Source organism: Pinus tabuliformis, chromosome 2_2, assembly GCF_031772625.1.
Source record: "Pinus tabuliformis cultivar Carrire ecotype Pingquan chromosome 2_2, CPIR1, whole genome shotgun sequence".
Taxonomy (NCBI): domain Eukaryota; kingdom Viridiplantae; phylum Streptophyta; class Pinopsida; order Pinales; family Pinaceae; genus Pinus; species Pinus tabuliformis.
Window position 1 is genome coordinate 312,051,554 of NC_142300.1, and position 18,222 is coordinate 312,069,775.

Genomic DNA, 18,222 nt, shown 5'->3' on the forward strand with positions numbered 1-18,222 from the left:
GCAGAATCCTCACATCCTTCCCCTTAGGCTGGAAAGCCTGTCTCTGGGGGTAAGGTGTCCGGGTCCTGGGTAAGGCATCCTGTAAGTCCTGGGTCCTGCTAATAGCATCCTGGAGTGTGGCTGGTCTAGTGGACCTGACTAGACCCCGGAGTGGCTCTGCTAACCCTTCAACATACATGTAGATCCTCCGTGTTGTGTATAGATCGGGCACCATCATTGAACTTGTGGTAGGTACATGTCCAGCTTCTCCACCCAAGACTTTGCTGAACTGTTTGATGAGCCATCAAATGTAGGCAAGTGAAATCTACTAGCTGTGCGGTGGGTGTCTCCATCATGATAATGCCGGTATCCTCTGTGATGGTCACGGGGTCTACTATCCCGTTGGAGCTGAACAAAGTCTCTGAATGAGAGCATCCATGAACTCCTGCCCATAGGCCTGGTACTCTACAAAATAATCGCCCATATGACCGGGCTTTGCCTCCTGCTGTGCTCCGGCCCCCTTATCTGCTCCTAGGAAAGTGGGCATGGTAGAGCGTATAGGGGCATGTGAGGCCACCTGCTGAGTAGTATCATGCTGAGTGGCACCCTGCTCTGGCAAATGGTGAGATGCACCCGATCCCTCTCCAACTTGGAAAACTCGTGGGCTCTCACGCTGTCTTGCCTCCACCGCCGTGAATCTCTGCCCCATCACCTCGATCTGCCTCGATAGATCCTATACTGATTTGAGGAGCATGTCCGCAAATTTCTTCCTGTCATCATCTGCCATCAGATCCTCTTGCTCTGCGTCCAACACAGGCTCCTTCTGTTCTGCGACCAACACTGTAACTCTCTCCGTAGGTGTTCTCCAACATAAGCCCAGTGTCTTTGTATCTCCTACCTCTGTGACATATGTAGGGCTTTTCCCCCGGTGTCATAGATTGCTCGCTCCACAGGCTGAGCCAAATCTATGCTCTGATACCACTGTAATATCCTGTTTCTAGGATATCCCTCAAACCCAAGCAAACTCCAACCAAACACATCCAAATGATATAGTGACCGAGAAATTCAAAGTGATAAAAATAACAGTGATACAACATATAATAATGTGAACATGAAATATAAGCAGATACTCAAGAAATGCAGAGAGAAATGCTAAGCCATTTTATTATACTGAGTAATGGAAAGAGTACAAGAGGTGATCAGACAAGTAGCACCTCGACTTGCACAAGGCAAGTGAAGAAATACACTCAGAATTGCAAAGGAATGGCCTCTCTCTAAACTACGTCCAAGCTGTTGGAGAACTGTCGTGCTGCTGCCACTACTGGAAATCAAATGAGGATTTGGGGTTGTTCCCCTCCTCAGAAAATGCTGAAACTCTGGAATCAAAGTCTACTCAAGAAACCCAGAAAAACCCAGAAAGATTTTCTGAAATAGCCGACCCCCGAAAATCACCCCCTTGGGGATTTATGTTGTCCCTCAAGGCTCTGCGCTGCAGCCTGCCACTGAATAGAATCCTCCAAAACTCCCCCTGAAACTTTGCTAAAGTCCTCCAATATGCAATGGCTGATCCCCTGCTCAATCTCCTAGCTCAAATCCTCCGCAAAACCCTCAATCCAGAACTCCCACCAAAAGAACTGCGTCCCTCTCTCAAGACTGCGCAATTATCCAAAATGCTCAGTTCCTCCTCCCTCCAAAGATCAATCCTCCTGCAAAAGACTGCTGAAAACTACCTTGCCCGAGCAGGCACTCGAAGTCCCCCGGGGCTAAGGGTGAGATCTCCGAACAGAGACACTCGATGCACTAAACAGTGCTGCAGACCAGCTAAACAACCAACGTGCTCTAAGTCGAAGTGACTAGCTCAAATGCACATAATCGAATGACAAAATGAGGAGGCTCCCCTCTCCTTTATAGCGTTGGCCTCTCTCAATCCCAAGGCCCACCTCCTCCAACGCAGTCCCTTTCTTGCCACGTGTTCCTTTCCATCTGCGCAGTCCCTCCAAGTGTCTGTGTGGGCCCCATCTCTGCGTGGTCCTTTGGCCCCCTTGGCTCCCCTTTAAGTCACAACGTTGTGCTACTAGGAAGTGACTTTATTCTAAAGGTGAGTTATGTCCCCCTTTTCCTCACCTTTTTATTTATAAATAACTATAGAAGGCAAAATTGAGCAAAATCGAATATTCCAATTAGCCATGGCTAATTAGGAATATTACAATACGCTGGCCCTTTTCCTCCTGGATTCGCTCGGCTCCCTTCATCATTCAACCTGCGCTTGTGGTTTCCTTCATACGCTGCCATTTCCGCTCGTCAAAACTCCCCACGCTACTCCATACGCTGTGTTTCATACTTGCTCCGTCTAGTTTCCATTCCATGCCAAACCTGCAACAAACGTTGCTTCACCCATTAATCCACTGCCTGCCTTCTGCCATCAACGTTGCCTTCGCTGACCTGTGGCTTCATCTTGTTGTCTTCCACCGTCTGAGCCTGCACGATAAACAAAAAACAATTCGATATTTGATCTTTTTTTTATGTGTTCGGTTGGTCATTTCTCTTTTTTTTTTCTATTTTGTTTGTATTTAAGGAGTTAGGGTTAGCACATATATAATTTTTAGGATTTTATTAGATTTTAGGCTTAGTTTAGCCTATATTTTCATGGTATGAAGTGTGTTTCATTTTGATTTCATTAATAATAAAAAAAAAAAAAAAAAAACAAAAAACTCAAAATCGATTTTCGTTTTCATTTAGATTTTATTTATTTTTATTTTTTTTATTTTGACTTTGATATATATAAAAAAATCACTAAAAAACTTAAAAAAACTCTAAAATTTCAAAAGTCTAAAAAAACTAAAATATTTAAAATCCTAAACATTTAAAAAATCATAAATTTTTTTAAAACTTTGGTGACTAAGGATTTTAAAATAAGATAAAAAGGGTTTGTGCTTTAACGTTAAGAAAATTTAAATGTGGCCTATGGCCCATTAATATTTTTATTTTAGGCCCTTTTCATTTTTTTGTCGCATTAAAAGATTTTAAATTTTTTCAGTTACCATTAAACATTATTGCCTAAGGAATAATAAAAATTTAAATTTAAAGTTCCTTAGTGTTATTAAATGCATTTTTCATGATTCTTCTATAGTCTAGTGCGATAAATCATATTGGCTTCTGGAAAAGATTGATTAATTCTTGGTCATTAACAATAGTCATTTTAGATCTGGAATTCTTTGCATGCCGCAGTGTTATTGTCACTTTTTCATCACATATTGAAAATCGATCTGGATAACTTGTTTTATTCAAATATCGGAGGCACTGGTCTAAAATTATTTCTATCTTATGGTCGTGTCTTGTTTACTTTGGCATTTAACCTATCAATTTGATTTAATCATTTAAATTCATCAATTTATCCATCATTAAAATCTCCTAGAGTCTGTTTTCACAAGCTATCCTCATCTATTCACCTAGGGACTACCCTCCTTGACTTACCTAGGAGAGAGTCTAAATGGAGTGAGTAAGGATCAACAGTGACAGCCCTTACTCTGAGCGTTGTCGCGCTGCCTAGACACTTTGTGCGACAACAGGTACAATAATAATTAGTGCATCTAACTGGATCAAGATTGTTAGCCAAGGGAAAATCGACACTTCATATGATGCTTCCCTTCCAAATTTGGGGCTTTGAACTCGTAATAGTGTTACCTACCTAGGTAGGAGTAGCTAATGGATGATACTATTAGGTGTTCCCAGGCCCCAAGGGGAAAGACAAGTCCTTGGTACATCCTTCAATCAATAGGTTTCATGTGAATAATGATGGAACAAAAGGGGATAAAGGGGTCTCAGAGTCAAATGCCATTGTCACAGGAGTAGCAATGATAGGGAATTCCACATATTGGGTGTATAGATGTGAGGGGGGAGCAATCGTGGATGCATGAGTTACCTCGACCTTTGTTTTTCCAGTCCTCTTATTGTCTTTTGGTTTTTCTTGATCTTTCTTTGTATTAGTATTCGAAGCTCTAAGAAATGAGAGCATGCTTTGAATGATGTGTAGCAGTTATTACCCCCATAGTGGTGGGGCAGTTCATTGCCCACCAGTGGTTGGGACATGGAAGAGTTACTTTCCATGATGTGGTAGGGCAACATTGGCCCAAGAAACCAGGTGATGGCCGTAATGATAAGGGGTAGAGCTCATTCTTGGCTTTTGCCCACGTGCTAATGTTAGTGTCTCGACCATCTTTTGCATTTTATAATTTTCTTTCTTTTGTTTCTTGCTTGTGGCCATGATATGCTATTTCTTTTTCTTTTAGCTACATCAACCTCACAGGCCAAAGTTTCCAAGCCTAACACAGATATGTGGACAAAGAGGAGGGGGTGTGCTATGAACTAGTGGACCCGTGGTCATGCGGACTTAGAGAGGGAAGGTGGAATCTAGAGCTCGTATTGTACGGAGGGAAGTGATAAATATGGAATGAGAATGTCCTTGACCACACTATCTCAATCGGAGTTTCCCAAGTAGTACCCTTCATAAAGCCATGGGCCATTAGGGGAGGTCCCATTGGACTAGGATTGAAGATTAACCCCACATTCAAGGCAAAGGAACAAAACCATGGTCAGAACCCTTACTTCTTCCAAGTCACCCAATAATCCATGCCCATATGCCCAAATGAAAGACAAGCATAAGCACTCGATTGCACAATGAATAACATACCTTTTGGATCATATTTCCCACCTTCGGACATGTGCTCTTGACAAATGCACGAGGAAACATATGGCTGATGTAGGTGGGGGAGATAAAATGACACACCACATCGACTACAAGGTGGCTTTCAAGGGCTGCTAGTTTCCGACTGGAAGAAGATGATTAGGAGAAGAATTCTCCTAGGGGTACCCACTTTTGGTGGGTAACATGTCCATTACATATCTACAATGCATTAGGCCAATTTTGGACATTTCTTTCTCTAGGTGGACAACTTGGACTCTCTAATGTGTTTACAAGGAAGAGTTTTGCCAAAAAAGGTATTCTTTTTCAGAAGGATTTGTGGAACTATGATCACCAACAGTGGAAAATGTAACGTGATCCTAACTGCACTGAAAAGATAAATTATTCAGATAAAGCTTTGTTAGAGGGAATTTGTTGTATGGTTCTAACTTCTTGAAAGGTCTCTCTTTAAAATATAGTTTCATGTGCCAGGTCCTTTTTGGAGGGATTGATGATGGAGTGGGAAGCCTTTATTTATATATGTGTAAAAGGATCTCTATGATTGTGTACCAGACCATCTGGTACACACGCTTCTGGTGTTGTCCCATGCTTGAACAAAGGGCGGATATCAAGGGACACAAACTTTCGCTTCATCCTTCTTGTGGAGTTTTCAGTCCATTCGGAAATCTAATTCTTCGTTTGAACTTGAAGTATGGGGGTGGTTTATGCTTCATCAAGCATTGGCTATTAAGACCAAAACTCATAAAGTTGGTGTTACAAATGTTGCATGCACCTTGTATGGTAAATATGAAATGGTTCAACATGTTTTACAGAGACTTCACTCTGCCAAGATTTTTTGGACATTGTTTCAGGCTTAATTTCACTTCTTTTTTACTATCCTACTTTCATGAAAAGGTCCTTGTTACCCTCCAAAAGGTGGATAACCCGATAAAATATTCTTTTTCTCTTCTTTGGACAACTAGCCAGCCAGCAACCCTACATTGCTTTGTATGTGATGATATGCCACATTCCTCCACCATTTGCACTAGTTAGATGCCTCTCACCATCTGACATTCCTCTTGATGGAAGGTGGGTCACCATTTAGCAGGTACTCTAACCATTTTGCAATCATGTGCTTTTACTTAATGTTTTGGCATTCTAACATGGATTAAGGGGTGATCTGGAGGATTGACTGAGCTTGACTATAAACTTGTTCTCTCACTTTACCAGGAAGGTTAGTTATTGACCCTAGTTTAATGGGACCTTGTATGAGGCCTTAGGGTTACAGGAGGGGAACTACATGGGAGACTTGGATTGATGTAGTGTGTCCATAACAAATGTTGCATGAAGCAGGGACGAAGGGGGGGACATTTTTTGTAAGCGAAGCATCATTTTCCAAAAATCTAGGAAGCGAAGTGTCTTGAAAACGTCTATTATATATATTATTATTAATTTTTATTTTATTTTTTTGCATTTATATTAAAAAAACATCCAAAATACCAAATTAGTTGTAGAAGATATGAAAACATACATATTTGTACATAAATCAAGATAGATATTGCATCCATTGTACATCAATGATTAATTATTCAAGCATCAACCATCTAGAATATAGATTCCTCTCTTCTTGTCTAGCCTTTGCCTCTACTTCAATTCTTTAGGGATATTAGTCAACATTGCCCAATTTTGACATAACGGCCTAATCCAAGCCTTATAATATGGTAGAGAAAGCTTAACATCCCTGATCAATTATTTTGACTTGAGCGAAGTGTACATTTTTGCTAAGGCCATGACAAAGGAGTTCAACAATCAACACCAACAACACTGAGGTACATATAAGTCTTTGTGCTCTTGATTAAATGCCAATCACATACCCTCATACATGATATAATCTAATGGAATGCCACAATCCCTTTGATCTTGGAATCTTGAAAATTATTAAGTCTACTAAATTTTGAATGGGATAAGAAATTCTATTTTCTCCATATGAAGTCTGATGAGGTTGGAACCACTCTCAAACATCACGAGTCATTTCATGGTAATGTTAAAAATTTAAGTAAAGGATGAAAATGAAAGATAAAGGAGAATGTCACTTTTACTTTAAGAATTTAACATTACCATTAGGGAGCGTCTAGGGAGCATCAAGGGGGCATCTTGGGAGTTTTCAGGAAGCATAGTTCCTCACATAACAGTCCAAAAATTCCCCCCAAAAAAGAGCCCCGTGAAATCATGTGAGTAGTTTTTGGAACCATGGCAGAGCCGCGATTTGGGCTTGCGGAAAAGTGTCGTAACCGCGGTTCAGGCCTACAAAATCGCAGTTTGGAACCCTCACAGTTCCGAAAGCACATAAAGTGTGAAAATTTAGCGGAAACGCTGTTCGGAACCCTCACGGTTCCAAAAGCCCAAGAGCTTCATTGGTTTGACGTATGGAGATGATAGAGGACCCTAAAAGGAACTAGAGGCCGTGAAAATCATCAAAATCAAAGTTCTACAAAGAGAATTACGATAATATTTGTATGCTGGTGGGTTTCCACAAGAGAAGTTCAGGTCGGATAGGGTTAGTTTAGCCCTCTTGACAGTTCGTTGGAGCCCACATGAGATGCATATAAATAAGAGTGAAGTTGGAGGTTAATTCTCACATCCAAAGTGCAAGACACATCAAGATATCTCTATGAAATAAGCACAGGTCTGAGGTAGCCTAGCAAAGGCTAGAAAGGACAAGTTTTGGAGTTTCTTCTTGGTTTGTTTGATGTGAGTTTCCTTGGAGAGTAGGCCGCATATTTCAGAGGTGAGTAGGGTTGGTTCTGTTCACAGTTTGTAGTGTTTTATGTCTTCTGTTATGGCGCAGGGTTTTGAGTAGTTGCAAAAGTGTGTTGACCCTTGTTTGGAGGGCCGAATGACCTAGTAAAGGTCTACACTCCTAGCCGTAGCCACAGGAAGGATAACACGTGTGTTGTGAGGAGAACAAAGGGTAGTTTCCCTTGGAAAGAGGTCCAAATCCTTTGTTGTACAAAACCGCAGGCCTATAAGGTATTTTGTGGAGGATCCCAAGGCTAAATAGGTGTGTTGGAAGGGCTAGAAGGGACAATGAGTTAGGGAGGTTGGTTGGAAAAGGGAATCACGATTTTGGAGTAGAGTTTTGGGTTATTGTTGTGCCCTAACCAAAGCTTAGAGTTGCACAAGTGCCGAAGGACAAGAGGTGCAACAATAGTTGCAGAAACAAGGTATGTTGGCCTCTTGTTGATGTTGTTTTGCTAGTGGATGTAGAGTCCAGGTTGGACAGATTTGTATTGGAAACTTGTGGTCTGTTGGAGGAAAGCGAGAAAGTGATCCTTGTGGGCCCTAAGTGCAGAACTAGAAAAGATACTAGGTCTGCTAGGAGAGGCAGATTTGTTGAGCTCATTGATTGATCTTTGAAGGGCTAAAGGAGGTCATAGAGGAGAAGTTTGTAGCCCAAGTTCATTGTTGGAGAAGGGCTTCTAGCAGTGCTAAGTAGCAACCCTCCTACCTTATGTTTGTCTTCATTGGAGTAGCGCAAGAAGACAATAGTGGGAAAATGTTCCTGAGTAGTTGAGGAGCAGTAGTGGGCAAGAAGTCTCAAAGTGTTGTCCTTGAAGGACTAAGGAGCAACTAGTGAGCGTGGAGACCCTATGTGTTGGTTGTAGATGTACTTATGATCAACTAGAGGGTAGATTGGAGAGCCAAGCTTAGTGACCTAAAAGCCTAGGACCATTGATAGAGGTAGTGCTCCGGATTGGGAGAAAAAGGACAAACAATGTGTTTAGGATACGACAAAGCAACTGTGATTGTGCACTACATCAGCTAGACCGTCAGTGTATGTTGTTCTTGTATTCTTGTACTAATGGATGTATGAGGGCCATTATCCTTAGTATGGGAGCCCTAAGCAGTTGTATTATCAGTTTGATTAATATAACGAAGTTCGGTTATTGTAAAAATGTAAAAAGTTGTCTATATTTTGTGCTCTAGTAGATTTACTGCTATACATTGTTCTGCTATGCAAAGCAGTTTATTGTGATACTTGGATTGGTAGCGTTAATGATTGTAAGATTCTAACCTAGACTACAGTATCGTGGAAAAACAACAATCATCAAGGGGTAAATAAATGCTAAATCATTAAAAGCAAGCCTGGACACCTAAGTTATCCTCCCTATAAAATCATTATCAAAAAGAAGTAAAAGGTGCACCAAAGGGGTGGAAAAATCAGACTAAGGAAAAGGGTAACTCATGCCTCAATGATTGCTCCCTCCTTACATCTATACACTTAAGATGCCTTGAAGTCCTTTGTCTCAATTGCCACACACTCAGGATGCGTTGAAGTCCTTCTCCTCCATTTCCACACACTAAGGACGCCTTGAAGTCCTTCACATCCATTGCCACTATCATCACAAGCACCTATAGATCGAAGGGTTCACCTATGACATGTCAACTCCCCTTAGGGGTTGGAAACACATAATAGGGTTAACCATCTATCCATCCTTAACAAAGGCAGGGAACACTTTTACGGGACTTGGTCTAGTTAGATATTTGAAGGTGATCTTAGTTTGCAGTGTTCTTATAACCTTAACACTTAGGTATGGTCTACTAATGCTTCTAAGGTCAATGTCCCTGAGGACGGGTGGCTCGCTTGATCTTGAGATGGTTTTTTCTGGGTGGTTCTTCACACAACAACAAAGGCCTTTAAAAGGACATTATATGTCTCCACTACACATCATGCCCGGGCCATTTTACCCTTCCAGAGAGGATTGATGACCTTGCAGATGTAGCATTATCCGTCCAGAGCAGAGCAATGGGAACCTTGATGACTCGAATGTATGATTGACACCTTAGAGCACCCTTAGATGTTGAAATGTTGAGCTCCTCTTTCTTGGTAATGGATTTTCTTGATACTGTACCTGGGGACCCATCATGCCCACAAGATGACCTTGACATTGTTTGATGGGCATGACTTGATCTGGAGTTCAAATGATGATGGTCATTCTCGGGATGACAGGGGGGGCTTGTACTGGCCCCACTGTACTTGTAATTGTATCCCCAACATTGGAAAGAGATGATCCCAAGTCACCATCTAGCCCTTGAGAGGGTGATGTAGGGAACCTAGAGCATGGTTTTGACACATGGAGACATTTTGAGGCACTTCTTGAGATCTTCCCATTAAGGATTGGAGTTGATTATGATGATGGGACATACCACTAGTCCCATCCATGCACTTTTATAGTAGTGGCCCAAAAAGGGCATGATATCATTTTGTTTTAGGATATTGACCAGCATGTGTTGGTTTTTATGGCACTATTTTGTTGTTTTGAGCTATGGGGTTCGCTTGTAACCCTTTTCTTGGCAAACACTCAAAATTAAACCTGTGTAGGGGCTTTTAGGCTAATATTATGTTGTAAAATGAAGGAATGGACCTCATATAATTAGAGAGTCCCTTCATTATTTCATTTCATCATCACACTAGAGATTTCGACTCTCTTCTATGGCAAGATTTAGGCTTTGTCTATTTCACTACTTATGGAGATGTGATTTTTATGGAGCATTTGCGATTGAAGATTGAATTTTGTATTCAAGATGTATTTTTGGATTGAAATAAAGTCTTTTAAGCTAATTTCTATTTTTATTGTTTTTCATGTAAATGAATTAATGCTAGGTTTTTCTATGATCCATGACTAAAAGCATATTATTTGTGGGAAATATTGGTTAAATTCTGCATATTAAATATTTTCTTCCTTGAAATCCATAGGAGAAATCCTAGTCTGCATCTCCTATTTAATTTCTCCCTCAAAGAAAAGATAGTTAGAGTTTTATAAAGTGGAAAGTTGATTTTCCTTACTCCAATCCTTTGTCATTTATCCCTAAAATTTTTCCCGGAGACTCCATCACCCAAGTAAGATTAGGCATTGGTGAATTTTATGTTGATAAAAAAGCTCCAAAAATTTAATATTTCCCTTCTTTTTATTTTTCCTAGGCTTTTAAGGCGAGTCACTAGGGCATTTTCCTAGGGCCAAATTGATTCTAGGCCTCTTGTGGATGTATGTTTGTGGATGAATACCTAAGATTTATCTCTCTTTACCTTTTAAATGCAAAATCAAGCTTTATTAGTGGTAAATCTTCAGCTTGTATGGTTGACGTCATCTTTTCCTAGTCGATTTAATGCCTTGAAAACCGTAACCCTACTCTAGTTTGAACTTGGAGCCTATTTTGAGGTTTTGTTCTATTGCTTTGTTGATTTAATTTTCTAGGAAACACTTTTCTTGCCTTTTATATGCCTAGGTATTCTCTTATTGTTGCATATCAAGAAACCCTAATTTACAGAAGTTTTTATTAAGCCTAATTGTATCATACATTGCACCCTCATAAAAAAACTGAGCCTTGTCCTATGTAGAGTATCTTCACCTAATTTATTTTCATCACCCTGAGCCCTACACTTAGCGTATCCTTATAAGTGAATACTGGGAAGCCTCCCTTGTGGTGAAATTCCACAAAAGAGTAGGACGAGAATTGTTAAGGTGATAGTGGCAGTATCTCCTCATTATTGTTACAAGGTTTGGCTCTTGCCCTGTGAACTCCATCACAAGCCTTGTTAGATTTTGTGTCAACATTTCTGGCGTCATTTTCAGGGAGGTGTTGATTCAACCTCCTTGAAATCCGAATTCTATGATGTGAGAATTCGGAAACCCCGAATCCTACTCCAGCCATTGATTAAGTTTTTTCTATTTTTTAAATTAACTGAACACATTATTTGCAGTTTCCTACGACAAATATCGAAACTAATACACTGCAGCCTTCACAAAATAAATACTACGGAAGAAAAATAATGTTGGAAGAGTAGATGCACACACACACACAAATGACACTGTTATTTTTGCACTAATGTCTGAGGAAAAACCCAACTTGGGAAAATTGGTGCAGCAGCTGAGGGCTTTATTTATTATGCAGTAGTAAATCTGAGTACAAATCTATGGAAGCTCAAATCTAGATTTCCATAAAGAGAAATAACTGACAGGAGATCTAGTGAGAAAAATATCACTCCCAATGGTGATCCAACACTGACCTTGGCTCAAGATGAGTTGTTTCTTGCTGCCTCTGCGCTTCTTTGTGCCAGCCTACGCAGATCTGTGTCACCCAGCTCGGACTAGCATCTCTCTCACTAACTGATCAGCTATTATCTAGATAATCGATCCTCCTGGCCTTCTGGCACTGAATTTTGACTTCTCCTCGGCAAAATAAGGATCTCCCTCTGAAGTTCTACGCTACCTCTCTATGGCACTCACTGCCTCTCTGCTATGCACTCACCAAACTGAAGAAACTTCCTTCCGGCCTTACTATCCTTGCCCGTCTCTCACTACTTCGACTTCAAGGAATCACTTCCAGTAACACACAACTACTACTTTGGAAATCAACTTCCTAGCAAAATCGAACTGCACAAGTGTGTTCTCCAACCCCCATCAAATTTCTTCTTATAATCTCTCGTTGAGACATCAATAACCAAGATTAAAACACAATCGATGGCTAAGATTAACTAGAACTCGGTCCATGTCTTCTTCTAGAATATTCTCACCATGACTTAATTAATACCCTTTAATTAATCAGTTTTCCTAAGTTTAGACTTAGTCACCATTAAAAAAGATTAATTATTTTAATTAAGTCGTCTCTATGTGGAATTTCCAGAAACGATTTCTGGGTTTTGGAGAATACACATATTGTAGCCTCTCCACCAAATTTCGTGGCTAGAACACAACTGATGTTAGAAAAACTAACACTCCTTCGTAGCAAGGAATGTGTTCTAGCACTGCAACCCACTGAAGCAACACCCTGTCTTTGCACCACCTCCTATCACACTGCTGATGTCTGCCTGTTGCTTCCTGTTTATCACTACATGTCAACGACCCATAGCAGTACACCCCCTTTTCTCACAAAAGTGATAGCGCCTGATCGATGTGTCCGTGCCGTCCATACATCATCATTAGCCTAACTAAGATGTTATAATGTAAACCCATTCTGCATGTATATGATGTAAATAATCTCAGCAGATTTGTGTCACGTATATAATTGCCTAGTAAAACTACTTTTCTGGTGAAGATCTACATTCCAGGAGGTTTTTTGTCTCACCGATCCATTCTCAGATGGTCGGCAGAGTTTTCCTTCAGTCTTAACTTAAAGCCGAAATGGATTTTGTCACTGGGATCTTAGGCGAGTCCTGGTGTTCTAGACCGAGTCTATGTAAAAGTGATTTGGGAATAATCCTAACTATTTGGTTAGGTTATTTTATTACAAATTGCTTGGTCTGCTAGATTATATTTGTGTCGCAGAAATGGGTAGTTTGTGAGGGTCTTTTACAAACGAGTTTTCCCCTTTGAGATGTAAAAAATATGAAAATCGTGATGTAAAGTGTCTTGAGGGTTGGAAAAATAATTTATCCCCTCATAGGTTAATTAATTAAATTTTCTGGTAAAAAATTAATTAAAATCCCAAGCCAGAAATTTAATTAATTCTAGGTCCTAGGTAAATTTAAATTCTCCAAAGGCAAAATTCATTGGTTCTTAAAAATTAAATTTTAAGAGGTCCAGGGACTAAGGTATTTAATTATTTTGATAAATTTTAAGCCTTTGATCCCTGGGGTTAAGTCAAAGTTAAAATTTTGAGGAAATTAATTCAAAAATTTAATTTTGAATTAATTAAAATAAATTTAATTAAAAATTTCGATTTTCCTCAAGAATTTAAAATTTCGACTGATGAGATTAAAATAAATTTTAATCCTTATCAACGGTCGAGATTGCTTTGACGAAAATCACTCGAACTAACTGTTGGAGGATTTATCTTTAAATAGGAAGTCATTCGTCAGTCAATTCATCCAACCTTTGAGTCGTGTGTTAAGCTAAAAGCTCTCGTGTCATCTTTTTTGAATAATAAAGAAATACTTTGGTGTTAATCTTCGCCGGTGTTCCCCGGATGTGGGTGCTAACTGAGATGGGACAGGCGAAGGGGGATGGCCACATGCCGGCCAATGGCCATCACGTGGCAGCCGAAGACAATACAGCTATCGGTCGCAGATGGTATAAGGTGGAATTGCAGGGGTTAGTTAATGCTCCGCGAGGTAATTCGGCTCAGGCGACGACAACAGTTATGGCGGGTGAGCTCCAACGCAGGGCCGGTGAAGTCATAAGGGATATCACAGTATATGATCAGAGAATGTTGGTGGTAATGCAGTTGCCTGGCCTCTCCGTCTCTGTCGGGATATCTTCTCCGTCTGTCTGGTTCATCCCTCAGTCGGCTCTGGTTGCAGGGGGTCTGGATTACCCCGTGGTCTGTTGGAATTTCTTTCCCTTGCCTCCTGCGAGAATGGTGAGACCTCGACAGCGTCTGCTTAGCTGCCGAGGCACTTCCAGAGGGGGAATCTCGCGCAGTCATGAAGCGGCCAATGTTGTCCATTGCTACCACTGCAATATTGCTTGCTCCACTGGCGCTAACCCCCTCCATTCCAGTCAATTCATGGATGCAGGGGCTTCGAGCTCGACTGCCTTTGGCTCGGCTATCTTCAATTTCAGCAGTGCCATGAACAATCCGTGGATCAGTGCGCATGTCTCAGTCTTGTTCATCGAAAATGCCTGGGAAGATGAGGACGCCCTGGATGAACAGGGGCAGAGGACGACTGACAATCAGAAGCATGAAGCAGAGGCCCCTGAAGCTGATAAGGAGCAGGAGGTTAAAGGTGCGGCCTCAGATCCGGAAAACGCAAAGCAACGCAAGCAAGATCAGAGGACGGGAACCGGCGGGGAGGAAGACACCTTTCCCACCGCTGCTGAAAGAGAAGCCTATGGTTGGTGCCGGGTAGAGGAAGTGCAAATGGACGATTGATGATGCCCGCGCACAAGGTTCCTATGGCTTTTTGTTTGGTCTTCTGGTCTCTTCTGCTGTTTGTTTTTTGATTCTGTCATAGCAACAATGCTTCTGGTCTCTTTCGTTCCTTGGTTTAATGTCTCTGTTTCTGAATTTTGTGTCAATGATATGGGTAAGGTCAGTCTCCCCTGCGTGGGATGAAATGGTTGGTGCCCCTGCGTGGGCGTGCTCTTATGGGAAGTCTCGCTCTTGTGTCTGGCGCCCCTGCGTGGGCTAGTTTTTTGGATGCCTCAATTGCTCTCGGGTGACATACCCAGAGCCTGATTCTCTCCTGTTTCACCATGATGTATTTTTGACTCCTGTACATAATATAATAGTTTAGTCTTTTACCGAGAAAAAAAAAAAATCTTTGCCGGTGTTACTCTTCATGGAAATACTGTAAGATGTGTCGTTTTTCATGCGTAATTTTTTTTAGCCATTGATGATAGCTTCTGAAGAGTGATTTGAGAACAGGTATCTTTCTCAGTCGCTGGGGTTTAAGTGATAGTTTAAATTTTGAATGTAATGGTAGGTATCTCTATTTATCTGAATTTTATTATCATTTTTTCGCTCTATTTTGATGGTTGGATTGAGTTTTGCAGGAAGATCTTGATTTTTAGATCATCGGGTGTTCGGGGAAGTTTTCAGTTGCACCAGCCAACTCTCGATCCGTGTTTTCTAAAGAGCCCAGCTAAGATAGCTCCGGGCTTATCATAAGAATTTTACTAGTGATGCATGAAGGGCTTCGAGCTAAGCACCTTCTTTAAAAAATAAAAAATAAAATTTCCTTTTTTATGTACGAAATTGATAAATCTAGCTATTGAGAGCCTTAGATTATCAGATATGGGACTGGAGTCAGCCTCACACTCCTCAGATATGATAGATCTACCATTCTTGTACATAGATCTGTAAATTATTTTCAGTTTTCTGACTTGGGTTTTTCTGGGTTTTAGTTTTTATCACTGTATATAATGTTTGAGTGTTTTCTTGTTGTCTTGCAGCTATAGATTTGAGGAAGAAATCTGTATAGAGTCTATATCTAGGCCCCGGAGGGTAAGATTTGGATCTCTGGGGTTCATCAACATCATTTTTGCAGGGATTCTATCCATATTTTTGCAGTCCAAGGGTTTAAAAAGTTTTTAATCTGGAAACTTTCGTGAGGGTTTCAGGAATAAATATGAATTTAAAGGATTTAACATTTTAATCAGAATTTCTGGGGTTTTTCGGCTACCATTTGTCTAAGTTTTTCAATTTGCTGGTTAGGTTTTCGTTTCGCTGTGCAATTTCGATTTTTTTTTAAGGCCCACAGCCTTTTGTTGCTGCCTACATTCTCCACGAATCTGTCAGCTCCCTCTCGTGTTTCCAAACTTTGCCTGTAACTTGCTGTCCAGATTCGTGTATCCTCCTTTGCTGTCCATCGCTAACCTGTTCGTCAGCGACCCTCTCCTTGTTGACTTCACCTATAGTCTTCTTCCCTCCGCGCAACCTTCATATCTTCCCTCCTGTAACGACCCATCTATAAATACAAAGAATGCAAGCATAATAACAGGTATACGGTACATGCATATGATAGCTACATATGCATGTGTCGCATACACCGCACTAGTATTTTATACTAAATTGATTATAAGTGCTAAATACCATGACCCTTCTGGGAAAAGAAGTTCTACTCGTTCATCAATATCGCGTAATGTATGGTTAGATCAAGAGGAATCTATATATATATATATATATATATATATATGCTCCAGAATATTGATAAAAATCATATTAAAGGTTAAGCATGAATATAAATAATTAACTAATATAAAGTTCTAAACTTTATAATAAAATAAATAGAACTTATATTAAAATAAATATAAATAGAACTTATATTAAAAAATAAATAGAACTGATATTAAAAACAAATATGACCATCACATTTAAATTAAAATAAAACCTAAACTTAAGATAAAAACACCTGTAAAGGTTGTGACTCACGTTCACAAAGGAGAGCTGTCACCACGATAGTAAACGGTGGAATCGCTGGTGAATAGGGCGGTCACCGCCAAGGAGAGCTTCATATAGAGGTAGACAAAGTTTTTAGCGGGGGGAAGAAATCAGGAGAAGACCAGGAGAAAAACCAGGAGGACAAACCAGGTGGAAGAACCAGCCATTGGAAGAGCTTTGAGTGTTCTGAGGTTCTGGGCACGGGGGACAGTTAGCTTCTGTTGAGAAGCTTACTGGATTGAGCAGCCAGGCCCTGCTCAGTCTGGCTGGGTGGAATTGGTCTCTTGGTAATTGGAGCAGAGTAACCGCAGGCATCATCAACTACAGCAGTTCAGGGAGCAGTTCAGGTAGGTACCTGCTTTAAATTCGTTATTGTTTCTGTATTTCAGTTTTTTGGTTCTTACAGATGGTATCAGAGCTGTCGTTCAAACCCTTTCGACCTCACAGGCCCTATGCTTGTGTAAATTTTGTGGTTAAATTTTGCTGCGTAAAAACTTTTAAGAAATTCATGGTTACATTTATGCGGTTTGAATCTAAAACCCCATGTTTAACAAGCGCTGTGTGTTACCACTATAACACAGGACCGTCGTTGAATTTTATTCACGTTTTGGCTTGTGGGTATGCACCAATAGCAGGCTTCATGAGCTTTGCATTTAACTAGATTACAGTCATATTCATCGAAGCAGCCCATTGTGCATCTGACGGTTCATTGTGATATGACCTACCAGCGGATTATTACTCTGTGGAACCGTCATTTTCTAAACCCTGGGTGCAGGAGTTCTCTACAGCGTTTTCATCGTAGTGCCAATGACACGTTGTCAGAAGTCGAGGACTCTTGATTTAAATTAATTGAGAGCTTCGATTAAATAAAATCTGGAAATGTCTGCGATCCTTTCCTCTTAAATTAGCCCATTAATTATTCGAGTTATACCTCGACTGTCATCATTAGGTATTTCGATGGAGGTTATTACGCAGGTGTGGTGCATACTGGTTCATGACATATATCAAATAGTAGCGGAACTTTTCCGCGGACATAAGTTTTAAAAAAAAAAAATTCGTTTGATGATTTTTGTTTGGATTTCCTCCTGGATTTATGTTATTTCTCCTCAGTTTTGTAAATGCTCGGCTTTCAGTACTGCGACTGCAAAAAATAAGGGTTTTCTGTTTTTCTTTTAAATTTTTGGGCGAACTGTGGTTTGAACCCACGAGCTTACATATACAAGCGCTCAGTCTTGGCGTCATACCAGAACCGCTTGGTGTGAATTCATCAAAAAAGATGATGAAATGATTTCAGATCATTTTAGAACGCTCTAATTTATTGGCGTCAGTATCTTGAACGATTCCGATCGGCCTTCAAATACAGATGACGATTTCAAGTCAAGTTATAATGATCCGTTGGCATTAGCTGCACTATCTGGTCCCGAGTTACAATCATGCCCAGACCTTACCTATGCCATTGAGCAAAGAGAGTCATTCAATAAACTATTACCAACATGCTTGAAAGAATTTCCCTATACATGAACCAGGCCCTACCAGTCATTATTTCTGATGGAAAAGTCGTTGATCTTTATGAGCTTTCAAACATTGTCAGGAAGCAGGGTGGTTTTGATTTGGTTTCTGCATATAAAAGTGGGTATTTGTAGACAATTGGAGGGTTTTTGGGCTGAGCAAAAAATGCA

General features: G+C 40.5%; 1 protein-coding gene and 1 long non-coding RNA gene across 2 annotated transcripts in view; one reads left to right on the forward strand and one right to left on the reverse strand.

Moving 5' to 3' along the window:
• LOC149192539 (protein CNGC15b-like) overlaps positions 1-18,222 on the reverse strand; it is a 277,440-nt gene that overhangs the window by 129,864 nt on the left and 129,354 nt on the right.
• The window catches only part of LOC149192541 (uncharacterized), a 131,935-nt gene continuing 130,308 nt past the window's right edge, over positions 16,596-18,222 (forward strand). The window contains exon 1 of the long non-coding RNA XR_016254360.1: positions 16,596-16,890. This is a non-coding gene — a long non-coding RNA (uncharacterized LOC149192541). The remainder of the gene's footprint in view (positions 16,891-18,222) is intronic.